General features: G+C 45.4%; 1 protein-coding gene across 4 annotated transcripts in view; it reads right to left on the bottom strand.

The window, feature by feature from the left end:
* LOC126521224 (plexin-B-like) overlaps nucleotides 1-23,558 on the bottom strand; it is a 487,065-nt gene that overhangs the window by 220,220 nt on the left and 243,287 nt on the right. For all 4 annotated transcript variants that reach the window (XM_055065821.2, XM_055065820.2, XM_055065822.2 and 1 more), the window contains one exon: nucleotides 11,372-11,425. The gene's annotated coding sequence lies outside the window, so the exon portion shown is untranslated. The remainder of the gene's footprint in view (nucleotides 1-11,371; nucleotides 11,426-23,558) is intronic.

Here is a 23,558-nt window from a genome sequence, read left to right as displayed (position 1 = left end):
ACCACGCGCAGGTTATGCTTTCAAAAATCCACTGCGGTGCTTCAGCCACTGTGACATTGCACGGCGGACAAATTGGCCGCGGGTCAGTTTCCTGTACGTGAAAGCTGCATTCAAAATCCGATTCAATAGAAACATAAGGAAAGCCTGTGCAGAGTTTGTGATGCGCGTTGAACGTAGCATCAGGTAAACCAATGTCTGACATGCTTCACATTGCAGATGCAGCTTTGCGACGTCAAAACCCGTAAAGTGATCAAGTGATACGTTTAGATGTTTTTGAATGGGACCTAATTTCATGCCTTCTCTGATCCTTGTATTAGCTCCTTTTTCTTTTGTTCAGCCGCCCTGCATAATTGTTGTGCTAAATTCCACCATGGTGAAACATTCATACTGTTACACGCAATATTAATTTTTTAAAGATCAAAAACCTGGTTTTAGCCATGACCGACCAATATGACTGCTTTTTGCTAATAGTCATTACTGAGGTGGCCACCTTGTTACCACGGTGATAGCTTTCATAAGTGGCGGGCGCACGAACACTGACCAGCGAAAAAAAGGCCTCACTTTTTGTCTTCTTTATTTGGGTATAGAGCCATGCGTTGCGTATGAGTGTCTTATTCTTAGTCATATTGAGTTTTGCGTGTTAAGAAGTAGCACGGTTTCGTTCTGACTTTTGTATTGCCAGTTTAATGTTGTGTTGCTTATAATCCTCGTGTATATGTGCATGTATGCACACATGTAACATATATACTTTATTACATGAGTGCATAACATTGGTGCCATCCGATATATATATATATAAATGCACTTGTAGGTTTAGAACGCACATACGAAATAAATGGCGCTTTATTTCTTACTTTCCGGCCGGGGTCCGGTATATGTATATATACGCTACGTCATATGTGCATATGTGTATGGGTCATATACAGGTTTATAGTACGTTTTCTGTGTATATTACATGAATAAGAATAGCAGAGTGTAAAGCAGCATGTGCTATGTGTTAAAAACGCCAAATTTACTTGAGGCAAAAGAGTAGCCTGCGCCGCCTGAATGTAATCACGTGAGTAAATAAAAAAAAAACTCGTATGTAAATAATGAAAAAAGAACATGTTTTATTAATAGAAACCTAGATTAGGGCTTGTTACATGCAAGACGTTCTTGAAGTCAAGGTTTCGACGAAGTCCGTCTGGTCGGGCTTTCAGTTCTTTTTTTGCCAATATACTTATTAGTAGAGCTAGTTATTTTCGGGCAATTTTGTCGGTAAACTGAACTAGCTTTGCGGAATGTTTATGGGCCTGTTCCTTGGCTAACAACTCCGGTTGCCAACCTGTTGGCAGAATGTGCCGCGCATTCAAATCTTACATAATACATGAAGGAGCCAGCTCCCACTTTCTCGCGTTAGAACTTACTTTTATATCCTCGTCAATCAAGTAACAAAAAAGAAACGATAAAGAAAGAGCGAGAGAACGAACGTTTCGAAAGGGAAAACGGTGACGCAAGAGGGCAGATTAGCCTCGGCTTTCGCTTTCATGTTGTTCTTACTCGGCTTCCATTTATCCGGCTCTCAGCAGCGCGCAATGGCGTCGTGCAGCGCGCGGCCGCGTACGGCGTTTCCCGAGAGACGCTGCCGCCAAAGCAAAGCCGGCCGAAGCAAATCGCACCGGTACCCGGCGTCCCTCTCCTTCGTCCTCCCCTTCCCTAGATGCCTCCTGCTGATCGCGTTATGCGCCTTCGCTTTGCCCCCATCTCACGCATTCTGTTTCTACCTTGCCCCCCCCCCCCCTGTTTTGTTATTACGTTATCCCATTTCCTCTCTCAGGGCCTTCCGTATTCTTCCAATGGTCGCCCTTTGTTTCGACGGGTTTTCTCATTCCTGGCCTCGTGGGTGCGGCGTGAACGCACAGGGACACGGGGTGCAGAGAGCACGGGGTGAAAAGATCGATCCAATACCCGTCACACATTCCTCCAAGCTAGAAACCAGTAGGCGATGACTAACGGCCCGAATCACGAGCCCCGATTCGAACTCGCACCCCTGTCCCCAATCTACTCATGTCGCCTCTTATACTCGGCGCCCAACAGCACTGAATTTCCGCAGTTGTGGGTGAATGAGAGAGAGGACGAGATGAAGAAGAAAAGACAGGGAGGTTACTCATTGTCGCGCCCTGTTGGCTACCCTACATGTGGGAACAGCATAAATAAAAATAAGAAGGAAGAAGTATGCGCAACTCCGCAGATGGGGAGGGGGGATATTCATTCACGTATAGTCACAAACGCTCGTATATCCTAGTTGCCTTCAAGAAGCGCAGGAGTGTGACCCACAGTGGTTGCTTAGGGGCTTTGGTGTTACGCTGCTGAGCACGAGGTCGCGGTATCGAATCCCGGCCACGGCGGTCTCATTTCGATGGGGGCGAAATGCAAAAATACCCGTGTACTTGCATTTAGGTGCACGTTAAAGAAACCCAGGTAGTCAAAATTTATCCGGAGTCCCGCACTACGGCGTGCCTCATTATCAGATTGTGGTTCTGGCACGAAAAACCCCATAATTAATTAAAAACGCAGGAGTGCCCTAGTGGCCTTGAGCGTACAATAATCTTTAGACCAATGTCCCAGGATGTTTCCTTCCGAGAACCGTGTGCTGTCTAAGCGGCTCAGACTTCGTTTCGTACAGCAATATTGCTGAGAGCCGAATGATAAAAGTGGCACGGAATCTGCTCTGTAATTTCATCATACCCGCAATAGTACGCGTGCGGCAATGTTGGCCATTTCGGTGAGGAATGACCAACGGGATGACTCGCGTTCACGAATGAGAGAGGGGCTGACTGACACCGACCGAACGACCGAGTGACAATATGTCTGAGCGAATAAGCGTTACAGTGATCGCAACTCTGCCTCTTACAGGAACAGCCGCACTATTCTCCTCGTTATATCTGATCTTGAGAAAATAGCATGAATAGGCGGCAGTATGGACAGTTCTTCTCTTCTGCACTGCCACCATTCCCTTTTCACGGCACTAGTCATTTTGATGTGCGCGAGTGCCCGTGGCAGAAATCCTGAAGTTCTTTGCAACTAGTTTATGACGAAATAAAAGTTGCAAGGCGATTGAACCTTCAGGTGGAGTCGATGAAAGATAAAGTCTTCCTGAGCGAGTTGGGGGTGAGATAGGGGCTGGGTCACTGAGCGCATCGGACTCTGTCGCGTCACCCGTCGACTGGGTGAAGTAAGATGATCATCTATCTGCGCTATCTTCGGTTTCAGCAGACGTTTCTAGACCACAATTTTCAGGATCAGCCCACGTTTTGACATATAATGACGTGCTTATTAACTTGTTTTAATTTACGAAGTTTTAGATGCTAAATCTACGATATGATTATGATGAACGCTGTCGTGTGCGAAAAGCATCCCTGGTGTATCAGTTACAGTATCGGGCTTCTGTGCTGGAGGGCCTTTGTTCGAATCGGGTCATTTGACAATTTTTGTTTACTTATTTAGGAAATGAGTTTTGGCATAAGGGCGAGAAAATGAATGCGGCAGCAACATGCAGGAATATTACACCAAGTAAGGCTCGTGCCCTTCGTGGCACCATGAACTGCCCTGCGTAGTGCAGCGTGCACACGGCGGGCACGATCTGCGTCCGGTTCGCGCTTTTCAACTGCAAGGCTTTACCGACATCACCGTTGGCCTCCCGTTTCCGGGGTGCCTCCGGCGTTGAGCTTCAGCGTGCGTCGCAAACGCAGCGGCACGTTGTTCCTGCGTCTGGACTACGCAATGGTCTTGGAGCGCATGCGGGCCCGCCTTGCTTCAGTGCCATTGGCGTTTCGCTGGAGCTCCTCGACCGGGGTGTTCTGACAACACGTATGGCATGTTTGCGCGATGTGAGGGACGTCAAGTGCTTCACTGCAGGAACCGCGCACGAAGAGGTACTACCATGTCTACCACTTGTGGGAAAACGATGCCACGAGCTTATGGGGTCTGCATAGCTTTGTTACATTGCGTTCCAGCAAGCAACGCTGTCTAACCTGAGGTTTTGGAATGCAGCTGCTGCTGTGCGCCAGTCTGTGCGATCGGAACACAAACAGCTTTCGCCACCGGACGGTGTAATTATGACGCAAAGGGAAATCGTAGAGCTAATGTGAGTAATGTTCTTCAGAAAACGTGCTAAAACTAAATAAAACTGTTTTTTTTTATGTTTGAGTATCAACGACGGCGAGAAATCCCGAGGAATATTATGTTCATGTAATCGATATTGCAATAAAACGGGCGAAGCGCTTGTATGCGCTGGTTTGCACGTGGGAAATTCTTATGGATTTCCTATTCCGGTGTTGAGGTATGCGCATTTGGCCTAGCGGTTATAGCATTGGGCTGCTGATCGACGGGTCTTCTGTTCGAATTCTGCCACCAAAAATCTGCTTATCTTTATGTACGGAATGTGTACATGTATTAGGATACGATAGTTTATTTTGACAGAAAGTTATAAGGGTACAATGCAGCTTACAATGCGTGGTCACTATAATCAGCTAAAACCCTTCTGCCAAGGAATGAAGTTAAAGGCGACTAGATGTCGCCTGACTGGATTTCATCCCTCCACGCTGCATACAGTAGCCAGCAGGACGCGGGTATTCTACCGATTCTACCTAAATACATATTTACATATTATACATAGCATGTACTCAGATATCGATACATACCCAATTATATACACTAAAGATAGCCACGTGCACAACCATATACATATAGAAATACACAATAGAAATACATAAAATTCTGAATATAGCACACGACAAAATTTGCTCAGTTTCAAATAACTTTCAATATTTAGCCATTTGATTGAACTGTTTTATATATACTATGAAAGTCGTACAACGAACGTTTGCAGCTACGGATTAAGCAAGAGCACAATTAGCTATCGTTAATATAGGAGAAGTCTCTTTAGCGTTTTGTATATTATGAAGGGGATTAACAACTGTAAGTTGTTTCAACTATCCCTGGGTGGAAATACAAGATAGATAGATAGATAGATAGATAGATAGATAGATAGATAGATAGATAGATAGATAGATAGATAGATAGATAGATAGATAGATAGATAGATAGATAGATAGATAGATAGATAGATAGATAGATAGATAGATAGATAGATAGATAGATAGATAGATAGATAGATAGATAGATAGATAGATAGATAGATAGATAGATAGATAGATAGATAGATAGATAGATAGATAGATAGATAGATAGATAGATAGATAGATAGATAGATAGATAGATAGATAGATAGATAGATAGATAGATAGATAGATAGATAGATAGATAGATAGATAGATAGATAGATAGATAGATAGATAGATAGATAGATAGATAGATAGAACGTAGGCAGGGATGTTGCACCAGTCAAGAGTCTAGTTGGCTGCCATACGGGGAAGGGCGAAGGGGATGAGAGAGAAGGGAGAGAGAGGGTATAGAGACGCGCACGGACAGTACTTGAGTCAAAGCCGCTCGTGCAAGCCAGACGTTCTCAGAAAGCACAAAAGTGCCTTCAATGCCTTCTAAGTCGATGATCGATAGGGACGGTGCTCTAATACATTCTGTTCACTCAGAGGACGATCGTCTAGTTTCCTCAATGTGTTGCACAAAATTGTCTGTGCTTGAAATTGAGGACAGTGGCACAATATGTGGTGAATATGAAGTGAAGTGAAGTGAAGTGAAGTCAATGTTCTCCTTGCATCCGCAATCAGACGCAGAACTATCAGCCATTCCAATTAGTGCTGAGTAAGCTTTCGTGAAGGCAATTCTCAGCCACAAACGACACAGAAGAGACGCTTAACGTCGGTGCAGTCCGGCTGGAGGTCTGAGCTGCAGTGAAGGGTTTAGTCTGCGCAGTCTTGAGCGCCTTGTATGTGCGGTATTCCACTTTGCTAAGGAGCATGTGCGTGCTAGAATGCGAAGTTGTCTCGCAGCGTCGGTCCTTGAGAGATGAATGGGGACGCAGTGGTCTTCTGTGTTTGACGTCCAAGCTGCCTTATCTCCGTTATCATTTCCAATGATACCGCAATGAACTGGTATTCATTGAAAAGATATATCATTGCCTTTTTCTCTTGAGTGGTGGAGAAGTTTCACAATTTCGCACGTGAGCTGATCCTGAATTCCATGTCAGAGAAACGACTGCACACATTGCAAGGCCGGCCTTGAATTGCAGAAGACGGCCCATTTTCGAAGACTTTCAGCATTTATCACATGAAGCGCGTAGAGCAGAGCCGGAGGCTCTGTAGTTCTAGACGTAGTGATATGGGAAGTCTTGAACGACTGGGTGATTCCCATTGTTAGTATATCTATAGTGCCACCGGAACTGGTTGACGTAGTTGAGCCATCAGTATAGACGTGTGTGCAGTCACTGTATTGGTTGTACAAGCGGAGTAAAGTTGCTTGAATGTTGATGCTGGCGTGTCTGACGTTTTCTGAAGTCCTGGGATTGTAAGGTTCACTTGAGTACGGCTCACAAACCATGGAGGAATCAAAGGTCTTGCCGCAGGTGCGTAACCTAAGAGAGGCATGGTGCGCGAAAACAGTTGCACTGAATTTCGTGCGGGGCCTTTCTATTGGGAGACTTTCGAGGTGGTGGGTAGAGGTCCGGGCGAAGTGTGCACCGTTAGGCTCTCTATGCTAACGACATTTGTATTTGAACATCGGGTGTGACACGACTGCAGCTTCGCTTGCGGCTTCAGAAGGCAGCCATTTTAACATCATCCTACCTTCGAGAACAAGGACTTCAGTTCTCATGTGAAAAGTGTACAGTAGTGGCATTTACCAGAAAACAAATGTCTCCATACGTTATATCTGTCGACGGACGGCTGATCTCGTACAGCACAAGTCACATATCTTTGGGGGTGGTCATTGGCAGACATCTCTCCGGAACCTCTCATGTGAATTATGTGAGAAAGCGCCTGACAGAAATTTGCCGTATGTTTAAGTTTTTAGCAGGAAAGACCTGGGAAGTGTCAATACAATCTATGTTACAACTGTACATGGTCCTCTTTATTCGATTCCTGCGGTACAGCCTACCCATCATCTCCAAGACCTGCAGAACTAACCTGAATATAATCCAAAGCATCCAAGCCCAAGCCCTCAAGATATGCCTTGGTCTACTGGGGAGTGCGTCAACGACTGAAGGTATTGCAGTTGCTCAAGATTACATTATTAGAACGCACATGGCCATTGAAACAATGCGTGTGTACATGAGACATATTCAGGAGTTCTACAGCTTCGTAACGTATAGACTGCATGCCATATGTAATTCTAGTTCTTGTCTGTACGTAAGCTGCATGCCTTAATTGATAACCATACTCTGGACGTCTGTAGGTTTCCAGAAATATTGAAATTAAAAATTAAATAACGGCGCTTTACGTGCCAAAGCCACTTTCTGATTATCAGGCACGCCGTAGTGGAGGACTCCGGAAATTTCGACCACCTGGGGATCTTTAACGTGCACCTAAATCTAAGTACACGGTTGTTTTCGCATTTCGCCCCCATCGAAATGCGGCCACCGTGGCCGGAATTCGATCCCGCGACCTCGTGCTCAGTAGCCCAACACCATCGCCACTGAGCAACCCCGGCGGGTTCAGAAATGTTGAATTCTTTTTTATGCTTTTAAATATCGATGTTGCAAGACGTTCATGGAATGCGTGATATACCGTCAGAATTTTGTTGCTTAGAAAATAAGATTCGGTGTGATTATAGTAATCTAACTTTTCTATAAACGTGATGGCCTTCTTCTGGAGAAGAAGAAGCTGTAGAAGATTACTCTTGCCAGTGGTGCGCCAAACTAAAATGCAGTAGCTTAACCTAGAGAAAATCATGGCGTAGTACATTTGGCACTTAAGAGGAAGCTTTAGCTCGTGTACAACTACGATGTCGCCTACTCAAATACATGTAAAACGCAGAAACGCTTTTCTGAGATAACCACTGGGCCATTTTAATGAATTTTATTGTACTTAAGATAGAAAGTTAAATTCTAGTGGCTGTTGGTAGCGCAATTTCGATTTAGGGCTTTAATATTGTTACAAGAATTTTCGAAAAATTGGGAAGTTAAAAAGAAATAGGAGCACCACGTTTACAATTTAATGACTATGTATCAAGAGCAGACATCGCGATTCCGTAAACGGAGTCTATTAGATCATTCAAAGCGGACAAATTCGACATGCCCATTGATATCTTACGTGAATTCGTTACGTGGTGTACAAGGGTTCTGAAAAAGTTGTATTTCCATATTACTAAATTTTTGGCAATCATGTGTGACATATCAAGTTTGTCCGCTTTAGATGTACTATTCAATTCAATTCACAGAATTGTGATATCGTTTTTCATTGCTGAGTTACGGAGTTGTAAAATTGACAAGTTTGTTTTCTGAAACTTTAACATTTTTGCTAATTTTTAATCAAAAATTGACAATCTAAATCGAAAATTCGAAAGCAACAGTCACTAGATTTTTTTTAAGTGTTTTGTTTTGAATGCAACAAACATTGTCAAATTTGGTGCACCGGTTGCCGATAAAAACGAATTATCCTTTTACATGGACTTATATAGGAGCACCTGAGCTAAATTCCTCTTAAACAATTTCGGAAGTCAGGTTCTTACTTTATTCAAAAGGCCTGTTGTTCTTCATAAGATTTTTCTGAGGTGAGTTATGTGTAGTCCAATTCAGATGCTCATCAAAGTATACCCTTAAGATCTTATGCGAAATAACTCGTTCAATTGTGTCACATCGGAATGCCAGCCTTTTATTCTTATATATTTCCGAAACATTACGGCAACCAGTTGTCCCATGGGCACATATCGGCCAGCTTTTTAGGCTGCGCAATCTTCAGGATCGGCCCACGAACAAGGCTAGAAACATATCCGACACGGAAAAGTGGTGGTAACTCGCTAAGAAAGACTTTATATTTAAAATTACGCATATTTCAAGCACTGTGGGCATAAACGTTATGAGAAGTATTCTGCGTGTAGCTGGCTTTCTAGCCTCGTTTAGGGTTGCAGAGTTCTATCAGGTAGTACAACGTGTCCGTGTAACTTGAAAACGGGATGAATTGGCTGGCCCATATATTGCGTAAGGCAACAAATTTTATGACCACTTCAGGACGCTTTCTCGACACGCCACTTCTTCTGCGCCTCCTCGTCAGAAGCACCAACTCTTATCCAAGCCATGCCGGAAGCTAGCAGGCTCCAATTGGCTCAAAGCACTAGCTACCAAGAGGCAACAAGAGCTGTAAAATTTCGCTAGATCCATGCCTGCTCCTGTGCTCAGTGATATTTCTTGTTTTCTCGTAGATATGAAAGGCGACATCTACGGTTAAGTGACATCTAAGAAAAAAGAAGCCTGCATTCTGTCCACATGCAACGCCCGAACCACCGGCTGCCAAGCTTTAAAAGACCTTGACAAAAGATCCGTATCCAGTAAAATATAGATAAATGTTTGTCCACATGTGACCCAGAAAAATACTGATGCATTTACAAAATTAACGATGCCTTTCTGACGCTACCATCAGCTTTTCTTTCCCCATTAGTGCACCCTGTACAAGTAGTATTGGGTGATTATGTCGGGTTCGTATCTCATACAACGACATTAGGTACACGTATATGAAGAATAAGATTCTTGTGCCATTTTTTAAAATATGTGCCTATAGTGCAATAAGCTCAGTATATATACTAAAGCTACCTGAATAAAGGCAAAATCAGACATCCACCCATTCGTTTCTCGAAAGAAAAGCCTCGTAGTTGAAGAAAAATTCGTCTTAGTCCGGGACTCGAACCCGGGACCACCACCTTTCCGGGGCAGCCGTTCTACCATCTGAGCTAACCAGGCGGCTAGCAGATGGCAGGGCGAAGTCGAATTTGTCGACAACACGAAGCAAAGGCAAGAGTTTGACGTAGTAGTTCTGCGGAAACCCGCAAGGTGGAGAGAAATAATTCTTTCAAGGTGGAGAGAAGGCTTTTCTTTCGAGGAACCCGTATGGGTTTCCTTTGTAGAAATTGCTACGAACGGGTGGATGTCTGATTTTACCTTTATTCATTACTTCTCTCCACCTTGCGGGTTTCTGCAGAACTACTACGTCAAACTAAGGTTACCTGTAACCTATTTGCTTTGTAACCTATTTGCTTTGAGTTCGTTTTGTCAATAATAGCATATTTAATGGTACCCCGCCTATAGACTAGGATCAGCATTAAGCCATTATGGCCCGTTATATTTAGTGCGGTATAGAAATATGAATGTGTTATTTGAAGCCCGTTTTCTCCATAGGGCGGACATCGACCTGCAGCCTCCAGATTTCAGCGAACACGGCTTGTATCACTTCTTTACCTGGCAGAAATAAATAGGGTGTTATTAGTTGCGAATGTCTGCTAGGAGACGGAGAAAGGGAAGATATAAGGCGATGGATGTTCACCAGAAAAGCGCCTGCTTGACGCCGGAGGAGGGAAATCGAGGAACAGAAAGAAAAAAAAGAAGGGAAGGACTGGTGGTGAATGGGTGAGCGCGCACGGACATGCAGTCAAGGACTTCGCTGGCTGCAGGCCAGTCACCCCGTGTTAACAAGCACCGCAGCCCTGTTGGCCCACGAGCGATGCAGACGGTCTTCCAGTAGCACCCGCACAGACAGCGGCCGGTCGTCCAGTCATTGCTACGCGTTAAGGAGTGTCTGCCTTTGTAATTCAAATGGAGGACTGTGACACAAGAAGTGGTCGATGTTTTCTTCACAGCTGCAGGCAAGACATGCAGCACTGCTCACCATTCTGATTAGTGTTCACATTCTGCGTTGCTGTTCCAATCTATAGGACAGATGCATCTTCGCCATCTGTCAGGCACACTCTCCTTAGCACAGCGAAACACACCTGATGGAAAACCAGTTGGGTAACCAGCCAATCTAAGTAATGCGAAACTTTTCTATCTTTCCTTCTCTTCCTCTCCTCCTCCTTGACTTCCTCCTTTTCCTAATGAAAGCCGCATTTAATGCGTGAAAAAAACCCTTCGCCGCAAATCCGACCTCCTCCCGGATTTTTCCAAAGTGAGACATCGCTTCCGGATCAGACGTGGTTTAGATTTTCTATTTTTGGAACTGGGCAGTTGGCGGTACAATGCAGCTAATAATAAATCGTCTGCGTACTATACTCGTTCTTGAGCATGTGGGTTGCACGAAAGTGTTATGCGCATAGAGACAGGATAGAACGAATTATTTCTTACCACGTTATTTCAGCTTGTGCGACCGACGTTGGTGGCTTTTCTAGTGAATAAATTCATTTTTTCGGTAGCCAATTACATATCCAGAACTGCCAATGTGGTTGAGAATGTTGTTCTGTATAAAACAGGGTTATTAGGAGTTTGTTTTACCTTTCTTGTCAGAAGCTTGCGATGCGCTGTAGAAGGTCTGATGACTTCTAGCGGCTGCAAAGAAAAAATGAAACGTGGGGCTTTAGTTAGCTTCTTGAATAAAACGGAACCTGAACAACGTCGTGTCATGTACTTCTAAGAAAGGTCGTATGTTCTAAGAAAGGTTACTTTTAGGTCACACTTCTGACATTAGTAGCAGGGGAGGTCAGGCCAGGCTTCACATAGCAGTGTGTTCCTATTCTTCAATCCTAACAAGAGATAGTAAAATTTATTGTCTGATTGATTAACCTATATTGCAAGTGGTGACAACTTTCTCCACCAACAAACAACTTTAATATTCTGTAACTGCCCTGTCACTAGCTATAACGTCGTAGTATAAAGTTGTCGCGTCTACTTGGCCGCAGTATATATGTATATATTCTGCGACTATATGGCGGCATAGCCATGGTGTGCCGTGTCTCTTCTTATAGCTGCAGGCTGTTGACATAACGACAGAACTGACGCTGCTGACAAGACGTTGGGCCATGCTTTTAAGTAAACGGGCAAGCACTTCTTTCTTATCACTGACCGAAATTCGAGCAAATAGCAGAGTGAATCAGAGACGTGGGATAAAAGAAGCGCTTCATCAAAGAAGGAAACAAAAAACGCGAATAAAGATCGAGTAGAACGCGAAGAAAGACCGTGAAGAATTAAATGAAACAGGCCTGCGAGAAGGTGTGGGCGACGACAAATGGGCAGACGCGGCGACGACCTAATTTGTCGGAATTCCGGTCCTCCTCCGAGCATTGGAAACTCGCGCACTGCACACGTTAACGAGCCTGCTGGGTGTCATGGTTGGCCGATCCCTCGGCTTTCGGGCTAATTAAACGCCCCCGAAGACCCGCGAGATAGAAAAGAGAAGACGGCGCAGGAGATCGTGGTACGCGCGGACGACGGCGATGCCTAGCGGAGGAAAAGGCGTTCAGGCGAGGCGGAGAGCGTCGCACGGGTTAACGAGGGCAACAGGCGTACGCCGAGAGCTTCTGACTTCACCGTCTCATCCGCCGAGGAAGAGACATTAACGTTTTAGGCGCTCGTGTTTTGAGCTATCAAGGGGTAATCACGTGAGCCCATTGACCATATGGAATACACTTCGATCAGTGAAAAAGCACAGACAACGCGCGCCGCAAAATTTTAGAAGCCGTTGTCAGGCGACGGGGTACTGTGAACAGTATATATGCATCATGTTGTCGCTACTCAAAGCCGCGCGTCATTCGTGAGACTGAAACAGTCGTCAGCTAGTCATACTCCGAATTAACAAGGTTACTCGTACGTAAGAACCGCTCGTTTGCGAACCTGTCAGGTTGTTACTTAGCATAACTTTACACAAAGATATTTACGAAATAAGTCATCACAGAATTTGGTTTAGCTGGCTTCAGTGCGCTCATGCGTATACATTTTCGCTACAGGAATAACTTCTGTAGGTGCATTATGCGCTGAATACATGACCGAAGTTGTAATTTGTGTGAATGCTATGTGTGCTGCATGTGTTATCGCATTCTTCTCGAGTAGCGTGCTAGTCGAACTTCCAATTAAGCCATTACAAATTTTATTAAGGAACTTATCTGTATATTGCGAATACGATGCAGCTAGTTAATGATTAGCCTAGAATTTGGACTCAAGTAAAGGGAACATAACTGACAACAAATGCTTTGTACGCTCATGCAATAGAAATAAAAAATTGCAGTTTCATTCAAAATGCGAATCAGTAACATGACCGCTGGTGTAATATCTTGCGCAGTAGGTTTTTCACCATTTCATGCGGCATCTATTGGAGTAAGCATTCGAAGAAACATGCGGCGGGCAATCCCCTTAAAAGAAGAGACACAACTTGTTTTTTTTCCTTCTGCTTCCCATACTGCTTTTTCCTTCTCACCACTGACTTCATTTAAATTATTTCACCTGTAGATGCTGGGTTATTAATAAGCTGCAGAAGCTGCCATCAGCCAATCTTTCTAGCGAGCCCCCAATATGTCATCTAGACTATTTTCCAGGCGAGGTATTCTTTGCTATAGCATTGACGAAGTCACGGTGAGGTGGTATGTGAAGCTGACAATCCTTGGTTCTGGTGTTCAAGTTCTCGGAGGATACTGCGAACTTCGTTTTTATGAAATTCTTACAAAACAATTCGGTATTCTCGCGACGGACAACTGGATGAGTGAGACCCATAACAGTTGGTGTTGAAAAAGAAACATATTTGAAAGCAATATATTTTCTACAGCGGATTCCATAGTAATTTTTCAACTGTGATATGTAGAGAGACAAGAGAAAGGGGAATAGCAGGGAGGTTAACCAGGAGCGGAAACCCGGTTTGTTACCCTGCACAGATACATACAGACAAACAGAGAGCACAGGTGCACGATCACAGCAGGCCACCTTCGCCACACGCTATCCCAGCACAGTAGCACTTTTAGCTATCCGAACACCAACAGCCGCTTGTGCAGGCCTGTTGTCGTTAACAATTGTAGCAATGACTTCGCCGAGCTACAATGGCTTATGAGGTCAGCATTCCAAAATGGTTTGCGCAGATAATGGCATTTGGTCAATGCGAGTTAGCACAGTTGCGAGTGATTACCTCTGTACTTTGTAGCCAAGACAGTTACGCAAAACGTATTCAAGGATTTCCTTGCGGCCACAGTCATCACACGTAGCATTGCTGGCCATTCCGATGCGAAGAGGAAAAAGCTGCATGAAAGTAACCTGTACAAGTGACTCCTTCTCAGCGAAACCCGCGACGACAAGATTTCGACAGGCGAGAAATACAACGGTCACATTAGAAAATTCTCACTCGTTAGTTCTTGACAATGAGCCGGTACGACGGTCACGTAAGCATTGAGAAAAATACTTTCATTTTATTAACCCCACTGACCATCAGGCGAGCTTTAGCTGATTTTCCAGTTGTCAAAATTGCCGAAAACAAATTGCTATAACGCTGGTGTTCGCATAATATAATTCTCGAGGGTGTTCCATCGCAAGCTCAACATAGGCGTAAATGATTCAAAACGGTATGAAACAGCCTGAACAACACCCTCGGTTCTTCCCCCAGTGAGGTGACTCAGCCCGGTCCCTCTTATGTTATTTTTATTCCGCGAAGCTATCTGCCGGAAGGAAAGAAGAGCAGAAAGAAAGCCGAGTGTCGTGCCTCGAAATCGTCTAGCCGTGACCTGAGTCTGGTGCTCTTGTTTGTTCACGAGACACTGGTCACAGCAGCGCCAGGGGCGTTGTAAACAGAGCAACGCAGCAGCGATTTACTTTCGGGCTCTGCAGGAGTCTCGGGAATAATGGGAGATGACGAAGAACACGGAAAGCGGGCACAGGAGAAGTCTACAAATGGTAAAGTCGCTACCATTCAGAAGTAGTAAGGTCACTTCCCCTTGGGAAACAGCATCTTTTCGCCAATGAAGTCCACCTGACACACACACACACGCACGCGCAAGCATACATACATACATACATACATACATACATACATACATACATACATACATACATACATACATACATACATACATACATACATACATACATACATACATACATACATACATACATAAATGGTGTAAAATTTCTGCTGCACGAAGCACTGAAGTGGGGAAAGAAAGACAAAAAACAAACGAAGGAAAAAGGATTGCAAGAGGACAACACGTTCTGTCGTTTTTTTTCGCACTTCAGTGCTTCGCGCTGCAGAAATTTTACACCATGGACCTAAACCGACTCGCGCACATCGCTGTCCTTATACATACCTACATATATGACCATGCGTTTGTATAGGTTGTAAGAGTTACTGTAACGACTTGGCCACGTCGATCCACAAAAAAGAAGAACAAAGCAGCAGATGGGAAAACAGGTGGCGCTAAATACATGGCATGCTTCGAGCTGTATAGGTGATCATTTACGAAATATTTGGTCAATATGGTAATAAGTCGCATGCAGAAATAGTAGCCCGCTATGCAACCCGTGTCTTGGTTACGCGCACACAATTTCACCGGACGCCTTTCAGCTGATGCATGAAGAAAACCCTGCACGCACCTTGTGAAGGGCACCGGGTCGATTTCGGTCCGCGAACTCTTTGTGAGTGTTCCTTTTCTCCCACCACCAAAACATAAACATAGCTGCTAACGTTTGTGAAAGACAGTTGCTGCGGTGAAAGTAGATCCATGTGGCGCAACTATCAAAATTGGAGAGCGTCGTATATTGACGGCACAAAATCCACTATGACGAAAGAGGCCAAATAACGTATATGTCTGGCAGGTTTCTTTTTTCAACGCGTCCTATAGATATTCCAGTATATATAATATGCCAGAGACATCATTCTTTCGAAGCTTTGAGCTTTCAAAACTTTAATTGGGTGAGAATGCCACAAAAACCATGCTGTTGAAGAGGCGGCTGACCCTGATTCATTGCTCTGCTCTTCAGCGGCACTTATCATACTAATTTCTTCTTTATTGTGGTAATATCGTCTGTCGCTGTTAGCTGCCGGTAGGACTGCGAATGTTTAAGCTCTTCAGATTGTTTGGGAAGTCAACGCGTAAGCGATAGTTTAAGGAGTTACTCAACTTCATGAACGAAATAAAATATTTACTTGTTGGAAGCTCGTTGCTAGTACTACAGCATATATTTTTCATCCAGAGTTTCTTAAACTACTACACTGCATTTTATGGAGGTTGGGAAATATGATAAACTTCGAAATATCTTGAACACACAATGCGGTCCTAGCTTGAAAAGCACGTCAAAGCCGTAGCTTGAGGTCTGGAACAGGTCCTGTTCTATGTCACTGTTACTTCTTTTTATTCTTTAGCAGTTAGAACGTATCCGATTCAGTAGAAGTGTGTCTTTTTTGAAGAGCACGAAGGCGCTCCTCCATTCCAAGCAGCATTTTAGACTGTGACTTTTTGTGAGCATTAGGTTTTAAAAACCGGTGACCGGCTAGGCCTACGAAATTCGAACAAACCGAAGGTTTCTTAAGATCAGGTGAATTTAGGCAGCAGATTGTTAGACAGCTTACATTATAATGGGTAGCACTATAGCCTATGCTATAATGAAAAAATAAATAAAGAGTACACCTGGTTTTAAACGAAGATCGAAGACTAGTGAGAGGCTACGCAAACTTGACGACTTCATTTATTGCATTTGGTTCATTCGCAAAGCAAAAATTAAAAACCGGGGCATCGCCAAGAGAGGATAGAATGAAGTGGCATTTGAAGAGTGAATGCATGGGAAATATCTAAAGTGAACTTCGTTCGCATTAGACTAGTTCATGATTAGTGTAAGCTTTGCTCGTTACATCCTTGGCTAACCGGGTCGGTCGCTGCAGCCAGCATAATCGTGATATGCTGCAGGCTGTCAAACCAGCATGCTTCACCACTGCTTAAAAACTGATGCGGATTAATTAGTCGATGGCTACAATTTAGACAGGTTGTCAATGGCGCATGCTTGCCCATTCACGGAATACAAGAAATAATTTGTTCTCGCGTTACATTGTGCTGTGTGAAACCAGGAGGTCAAGGCAAGAAAAAATATCTCTGACACGAAACCTAATGTTCCTCTGAACCGGTAATCTTGCAAACAGCTCAATGCATAGTTCAGTTCTTTAACTGAGCTGTGGCAGAGCTTCTGCTATCGCACACATAAAGAAGTTATCTGAAAGCACTAAATCTGCAAACAGAAAAAGCAGGGTAAAAAATACGCGTAAAGGTAAAATAAGGGCGGAGGGTCGAATCTCATCTGTGCTCTCATTCGTGGAAGGGCGGCTTTGACCCGCCAACCAACTCGATGCGACGGCCATTTCGCTGGGGAACCGTGTGGGAGCCGAAACTGAATGCCGGCATTGTGAAATGTAAAGCCCAAGGAATGTAAACGAAAAGGAACAAATTCACTCTTACATAACATTATTTAAAATTTTCCTTTCCCGTTCAGCAAAAGGCGCGCTTTCCTTATAGGAAGCGCAGCGCCCTGGAGCTGATTTGAAAAGGGAGGCCGATGTCACCGGCATCCGGGACTCGGAACTCCTTTGTGCCTGCGCTGCTTCGCTATACGCGATTCACGGTGCGGAAACTCGTCAAAAGACGTTCTCGTCGAAAAACAACCCTATTCGCGTGTGCACTGTCGCGCGCACGTCCCGGTTTTGAAAGCTGTCTTCTTGACGAAACCTCGTTCAGACCAACGGAACGTAACATAAAAGAAAAATGTCTGAGAGCTCGAACTTGGCGACAGATGGTCTTTCATCCCGTTACTTGACATTGTCATTAGGAAATCTGTTCCTTGCTTTGCCTGGGAAGACTTGAGTTTCTAAGGTATTGTTTATCGCTGGCGACTATAGTTAGCACAGGAAATCATGACGTCATATAGAGCATGACTTGAATAATGGGAAGCGTTAAAGCTTTACACATAAATCCTACAACCACAATGCAAATATATACGTCGATGCGGACCCGCACTTTAGATCACGATGACTGTTGAGCTCTACAAGGGATCTGCGTCGTATTGTTTGAGTTTGTACTCGAGATTTCCGCTTTTGTGAAAGAAATCTGAGCAAAATCGCAGAAGCTGTGATCCGAAAACTCTTTCAAATCAAGCGCGATCTCGGGCGATAGGAGTGTCAACACGCACGGCGGAGGTGTAAATTCCTCAAAAGGCTCGAGCGATACGAACGCTCTTGGCGAGGTTCTGGGGATAGCACAACACTAGGCTCGAAATCTGCGAGAGCCATTGTGCAAACCTATGCTCGTGCAGCAAACATGAAAGGCAAACATCTGGTTCTGGCCGAGAAGGAAGAAGAAAAAATGGTAACTGTAGGAAATGAATCTTCGTCACGAAAGCGAAATTGGGGCCGAGAGCACAAAAAATTCTAGAACGATATAATGCTCAGCAGTTGCTAACGTTCGCTGGCAGAGCGCCGTGCTCGATAGCCATGAATTATTAACAGCGTACATTAGAGCTGCACTGCAAAGAAGGCTACAGAAAGCTAAAAGGAATAGCTGACACTGAAACGGTCAGCTACAAAACGACAAATGAGCGCAAGTTTAGGCACGAGGCATTAGAGAACAAATCTGCTAAGCAAGCATGCATGAGCTAAAGGCTCGAGTGAAATCTTGTACAAAAATAAATGTACATGTAGGCCTGCTTAGGCGCGAAAGTAAGACAGCCAGTAAATTATAGCTTTCGCACAACAAAAGAATCCTTGGGCGTGGTGGTGTATGCTAATGTTTCTATTTCTTTATTTTTTCTGTGTGAGGTAAAGCATGACAGGGAGGATGGTGGAGATAGGTTGGGGTGCGTAGCTATTTGCATAATTGAAAAACGAAGGAGCGCACGTGCCACTGTGACGTAGGTGCAGCGGGCGCTTCGCTCGCTCCGGACACCCGCAGTTACGCGCGGAGAGAATTAGGAGCCTCGAGGGAAGGCCGACCTCCTCGCTAGAGGCTATGGTTCCACGGTTTCCTGAACACTCGTTGGTGTGTGTGGCAATCAGCTATTCGTAGGAAAAGGTTCAGCAAAGAAAATACTAAGCCCGAGAAGGGCACTGGGTCTCGGATCACCCACTTTTCTGCAGCTCTCATGCAGATACACACCGACAACAGACGCGCGCATGCACGCAGACATATGCATGTATATATATATATATATATATATATATATATATATATACACACGGTACCATAATTGACCATGTGCATCTTGTGATGCATGTACTGCTATGTTATTTTCGTAAGCGAAGGCGGCGGCGTAATTGTTTGGCAGCTAGGTTTACCGTTCCTCTACCCATATCCTCAAACACGTTATGAAGCTAAAACTATTTGCTAGAGCAAATTCCAGCCGATCCTGATGCTGATCATATTAGCGAAGGCGGCTGGCCAATGGTAAGCAGCACTAACAAACAAAAAACTGTGAATTTGGTATCTAAGAGGAACATGAGATTTACGAGCATAGCGCAAGCATTCAGTCCACGAGCAATACGCTCATGTGGCGTGAACGTATAAATTTGCGACACCATCTGAAGCATAAGCAGCTTATGCTTAGCGAGACGCGAGGCAAACAAGAAAGAATCAAAAATAGACACGAAGCCGACAGAATTAAGAACGCGAGAAAGCACGAAGACCGCAGGAGGGACTGGGGTAGACCACGCCTTGACGCGCACGTCCCCCGAGATTTCGGCGCCCAAAGCTTCGCGGCGGCGTAAGAGCAGAGCAGAGCAGAGCAAAGCGTGGGCAAGGCGGGAATGCCGTCATCCGATGGCGGCCTCAATGCGGCTCGCGTCAAACGCACGACGCGGACGACGTCTTATCCCCGATGCAAGGCCCTGCGCCCCGTCGAGCTTTTGTTTGCCACGCCATCAAAGACATCCGTTCCCGCAGCTCGCCAAGCAAAACAAGGGTGAAAAAAAGAACGCAAACTGCGGAGACAAAACAGGAAAAACGAGCAGATCGGTTAAGAAGCCCGTCTCAGGCTGAAGAGAACTTGGAGAAGAGAAGAATGAGTCGACGACGCGAGGCGCTGAGCCGGAAATAAAAACAAAGAATCTCAAAAGCCCGGGGCCGACGACAACAAGCGCGAGACGCGAACTCGCTCCCCTTAGGGCGGTAATATAGGAACCCGAGCAGGCAAAGTCGATAGGTAAATAGAGGTTCTCGAAGCCCGGCCGTCGGTTGCGGCCGCACGCCCAAGCTGCGCGAAGGGACCCTCAACAACAGCAGCAGGCGCCGAGAATAAACGACTTCTTGGCGCCTTTCGGCGCTGCAAGAGCCGTGGACGAGGACGCCCGCGAGCTGCTGCGGCTGAGAGCGCGGCGAAATGAAAAGTTAGTGGAGGACAACGAAAGCCTGCCTATACATGTCAACGAAAGAGTTGAAAACAAAGTGGAGGGAATAATGGTGAACTGGAGTGAAAAAAACTGCACCAACATCAACCGGGGAGATGCGCGAAGCAGCCGCTTTCGCAATCTCCGGCGTACGCCCTTTATCGCTGGGCCAGTTCACTGCAATTTTGTTTTGTTGATCGCACACATACCATTACACGCTTATCTAGGTGTAGTTATCATTATTTCTCCTATTTCTGGCGTCTTGTTATTTCGCCGAGATCCTGGCGCTTTCGCTAACCTTAGGGGCATTATTTTCACCCTTCATATTCTTTATCTGCATAGTATATTAATCATCATATCCAGCGTCATCGTCTTGAGCGCGCGGCCCTGCTGAACAAAGCGCCGTGGTATAACAGCTGACTCGCAAGTGGTGGAGCTTGCTGTTGGCCTCTGCTACTTCGAGTCTCTCTGGAGCTTCGTTCTGCTCGCTGCTTGCTCCGGCTGTCCGCCGCCATGAGTCAACAAGAGCCACCTCCGGCGTCTGTTTTCCAACATCTGTTTTCCGAACCTGCCTTGGTTCTTGTGACTCGGTCGCTGCGCACGGTATAATTCCGTATAACCATTTACTGCTTCGCTTTATTACTATCTCGCTTATCAGAAATTATCTGTTAAGATTTTGTTGTTTGATTTTAACTTTTTCAGAAGGCATTACTTAGTTACATAATTGATTGATTTATTCATTCATTCATTCATGCAAAAGCACCAATGGTCAAATGTGCAGTGACCATTTTCACAAACTGTCAATTTACTGTGCCAATTTGACTTAGTGGAAAAGCAACGTGAGCTGTATTTATTATGTTCTATGGTACGAAGGAAAATATCATTACGAAAATAGGCTTATGGGACATGTAAATGATTCCTTAGCGTGCGATCCACAGATTGGGAAAACAAGAGCGCTATAACGTAAAGCTATTTCAGACTGTTTCTATTACAGTCCTGTAATCAACCCTCCACAATTGGTCAAAAATTTTAGGTCGCTCCCATTTCGCTTTTCTGTCACACGACGTCCCGAAAACCGCAAGAACACCCCACGGGATATGACGTATACACATTGATTATGCGGGATTAGACCAAACAAAAGGGGCCCTATAACGTAAAACTATTTCAATATGTTTTTATTCCAATTTCCCGACGTAAAATTTGTGCAACCACCGACGCAAGCATCGGCCGGTGACCGCAGGGTTGTCTGAACAGTACACGTTGCTCATGGGGAATACACGTTGCTCCTAAATACACGTTGCCTAAATACACGTTGCTCATGGAGAAGAATTGCCAAGGGATGCAGGACTGTCTACCTGGCAACATCGAAAAGCTAATTAACGCCGCTGCTGAAGAAGCCACAAGAGCTTTTCGCCACAAGTTTTCTGAATTCAAAGCAGAATTGAAGCGGCTTCGAGCAATACGCTGTCGCGCGGAACGAAGGTACAGACGCACCAAGTCCTTCTACGACCTAAGGGAGGCGAGATGTGCACAGAAGAAGCTCCAGCGTCGTATCACCTCCCTGCAGCCTGTAAGATGGAAAACCTTCTGTGATTCCCTTGATCCGCATAAACCTGTCACATATATGGAGAACGGTGCGTGGTCTTCGAACGTCACCGTAACAACGCCACCCATTTAAATGCCTAGCTCTCTACCAAGATCGCAGAGAGATCGACGTAGCGGAGGACTTCTGTTTCAAGGTTGCTGGTCTACCGCCATCGTTTGCTACACGTGATCCCTGTGATGTTCCAATCTCGCGGGATTCTCGTATGGACAATCTGTTTTCCATCCAGGGGTTGCAGGTGGCGTTGGCAGCGTGCAGACGTTCCTCATCACCTGGGCATGACGGGGTGACATACGCAGCTCTTGGAAACCTCGGTCAAACAGCCCGGCATGCTCTTCTAGACGTGCACAATAATTCATGGTGTGAAGGAGCGGTTCCTGCTGCATGGAACTCCAGCCGCCTTGTGCCTCTGCTCAAACCATGTAAATCACCCCTAGACTTGGCGTCTTATCGTCCCATTGCTCTGGCCAGTTGTCTAGGAAAGGTGATGGAGAGGATGGTGCTGACGCGTCTAGAGTGGTATCTAGAACACTACAAGTATATGCCCTCCAGTCTGTACAAGCTCAGGCTCTGCGTATTTGCTTTGGTCTTCCCAGATGTGCATCCACAGCAGCCACAGTAGCCATCGCGCATGACCACCCCATCAATACGTATCTTCAAGTCTACGCTTTAAGGATACATATCAGGCAATTCGCCAGACTTCCATCGCATCATCTCGCCTCCCTTCCTGCCGCTCGACCTCGTTCACCGTTTAGCAGAGTTATTGCCGCCAACCATGGAACTTTACCGTTAAGCTTCACGCCTGCAGCCCGACCACCCCTACCGCTGAGGTGCCTCCATCCACTCCAGGCTCTTCTTGTTATTTCCGGTATAAAAAAAAACGGAGATGTCATCTTTCGCCCTAAAACAAACCGTGCTTTCATTCCTACATGACAAGCACAAAGAACGCATCCACGTTTACACGGACGGTTCTGTCTCCTCTAAATGTTCAGCTGGAGCAGTGGTAATTCCCGCAGAATCTGTCACCCTCAAGTTCAAGACGTCTCACATTACATCATCGATGGCTGCAGAACTCGCAGCTATCCGTGCTGCTCTGGAGTTTATTGGTCACAAATCATCACATTCATGGTCCATCTTATGTGACTCGAAGGCAGCTCTCCAGTGTCTGATGTCCCCTTTCAACCACGGACCAAATGTGCCAGTAGTCGCAGACATCCGGCTACTCCACCATCACACACTCAACAAGGGGCACAACATCATCTACCAGTGGATACCGGGTCACTGCGGAATTTCGGGAAATCACAGTGCGGATGACGCCGCCGATCGGCCTATGATGGTGCCCATGTTATACCAATACCACTCTCACGAACAGATGCAGCCACAAGTCTTCGCTCCCTCGCCCGCGAGTTTACGCAGAGTCTGAGGAACACCAGTGAATTCACGAGCGCACGTCTCCAAAGATTGGATCCACATCTGCAACTCCATCTACCACCAGGGTTACCACGAGCAGAAGCAACACTTCTGTGCCGCCTGTGGCTCGGCGTGGCATTCACGAACTCCTATTCATTCCGCATTGCAATGGCCGACAGCTCTACTTGTGACACCTGCGGCTGCGAGGAGACGATTGCGCACCTCCTTTGTGACTTTCCCAGTTACAAAGTGCCAAGAAAAGTGCTCGTAACCGCGCTTGAGAAACTGGACAATCGCTCTTTTACAGAGGAAAGAGCTCTAGGACACTGGTCCAGACG

Source organism: Dermacentor andersoni, chromosome 6, assembly GCF_023375885.2.
Source record: "Dermacentor andersoni chromosome 6, qqDerAnde1_hic_scaffold, whole genome shotgun sequence".
NCBI classification, from domain to species: Eukaryota; Metazoa; Arthropoda; class Arachnida; order Ixodida; family Ixodidae; genus Dermacentor; species Dermacentor andersoni.
The sequence above is the reverse complement of the archived record's forward strand: the minus strand, read 5'-3'. Positions and strand labels throughout refer to the sequence as shown.